Source organism: Macrotis lagotis, chromosome 1 (assembly GCF_037893015.1).
Source record: "Macrotis lagotis isolate mMagLag1 chromosome 1, bilby.v1.9.chrom.fasta, whole genome shotgun sequence".
Taxonomy (NCBI): Eukaryota; Metazoa; Chordata; class Mammalia; order Peramelemorphia; family Peramelidae; genus Macrotis; species Macrotis lagotis.
Window position 1 is genome coordinate 437,149,723 of NC_133658.1, and position 2,464 is coordinate 437,152,186.

The window sequence follows — 2,464 nt, forward strand, 5'->3', positions numbered from 1 at the left end:
AATCTGCTTAATATCCAGGGCCATCTCTAGTTGTCCTGATTCATATCTGGTCACTGAACCCGGATGACTCTGGAGGAGAAAGTGTGGCTGGTGAGTTAGCACAGCACCTTTTCACTCAAAACAAATTCATGAACTTCTCATGACATCACTTCCCTGATATCATGGTCTTCTTAAAACGAAGAACAAATATCATATTTAGCTACATTTTATGGAAGAGTTCATCTGAGTCATATTCATAGTTTTAATTGCTAATGATAAATTTCCTTCCATTCTATTTTCCTTCTGTTTTTCCTCTCTTTTCTTTCATCCTCACCAGTGTTTTGCTTCTGTCTACCACCGCCCTTGATCTGCTCTCCCTTCTGTTTTGTCTTGCTCCCCCTTTGCATCATCTCTTCCCCTTCTACTTCTCTTCCAGGTAAATTAGCTATAACATAGATTTCTATATATATTCCTATATTCACCTGAGTGTGTGTCTTATTCTGTCTTTGAGCCAATACTGATGAGAGTTCAAGCAATGCCCTGCTGTATTACCCTCTATTATAATAAATTTTTCACAGCAGTTCATGTGAAATAATTTACCCCCTTCTACCTCTCCCTTACTTCATTGTCCAATGTATTTCTCTTTATCATTCCTAATTTTTTATGTCACTCCCTCAAATTCACCTCATACCAATACCATCTGTCTATATTCATTTGTTCTAGCTGTACTATTAGTAGTACAGTGTTTATGAATTATAAGTATCATCTTCCCTTGAAGGAAAGCTCCATTGAAACTCTTATATTTTCTTTTTCCATTGTCTTTTTTTTTGAAAGATTTTATTTAATTTGAGTTTTATAATTTTTCCCCTAATCTTGCTTCCCTCCCCCCACCCCCAACAGAAGGCAGTCTATTAGTCTTTACATTGTTTCCATGGTATACATTGATCTGAGTTGAATGTGATGAGAAAGAAATCATATCCTTAAGGAAGAAAAATAAAATATAAGGGATAATAGCAAAATTACATAATAAGATAACAGGGTTTTTTCCCTAAGTTAAAGGTAATAGTCTTTGGTCTTTGTTTAAAATCCACAATTCTTTCTCTGGGATACAGATGGTATTCTCCATCACAGATATCCCAAAATTGTGCCTGATTGTTGCACTGATGGAATAAGCAAGTCCATCAAGGTTGATCATCACCCCCATGTTGCTGTTAGGATGTACAGTGTTTTTCTGGTTCTGCTCATCTCTTTCAGCATCAGTTCATGCAATTCCTTCCAGGCTTCCCGGAATTCCCATCCTTCCTGGTTTCTAATAGAACAATAGTGTTCCATGACATACATATACCATAGTTTGCTAAGCCATTCCCCAATTGAAGGACATTTACTTAATTTTCAATTCTTTGCCACTACAAACAGGGCTGCTATGAATAATTTTGTACAAGTAAAGTTTTTACCTTTTTTCAGTATTGGTATTGCTGGATCAAAGAGTATGCACATTTTTGTTGCCCTTTGGATACAGTTCCAAACTGCTCTCCAGAAAGGTTGGATGAGTTCACAGCTCCACCAAAAATGTATTAGTGTCCCAGATTTCCCACATCCCTTCCAACATAGATTGTCCTTTCTGGTCATATTGGCCAGTCTGAGAGGTGTGAGGTGGTACCTTAGGGATGTTTTAATTCTTTTTTCCATTTTCAATTCTGGTCTCCTTATGAAAGTTTGAAATCCTCCTATTTCATCAAATGACCATTTTTCTCCCTTGAAGTATTTCCCCTTGAAACTGTGTAGGTAGATTTTTGATTGTAATCCTAGCTCCTTTGCCTTCTAGAATATCATGAACTTTTACGTTATAGCTAATTTACAGCTAAATTCTGTCTAATCCTGATTGCGGCTCCCTGATATTTGAATCATTTCTTTCAGAGCATTTGCAGTATTATTTTTATTTGAACTGATAGTTTAGAAATTGTCCATGATCTTCCTTTTTGTTTTTATATTGGGATTGCTTTCCTGAGGCAGATTCTTCCAATGCCATCTGATTACAGGACACCAGGGCAGGTTTTTCTAGACAATTGATTTTGTTTTTAATATATTTTTTTTGGTGTGTAAAATTACAAGAACGCTATTTTAAAACACTGGCACTTAAAGAGAACCATAATTTCAAAACCACAAAATTGCCAAATTTCTCCCCAAAATGGTAAGCAGGTAAACATATAAATGGTCAGTTTTAATGAATACATGGCTAAGCTTTGGTTTTTGGAAGGAAAAAAATTTGAACACAACACTTAGTCTGACATAAGGTACATTTTACCTTAATGTCAAATTTAAGTGTATTTCCCATTAAGGTATATTTTATTTGATATAGGGCAAAATATTAGAATAAAAAACCTTAATGGGAAGAACTTGCCTCATTTTATAAATGAGGGTGAATTTATAATTTTGTTCTGGAGTGACAAATCTAATCTGGATTTACATAGTTATAAATGGTACC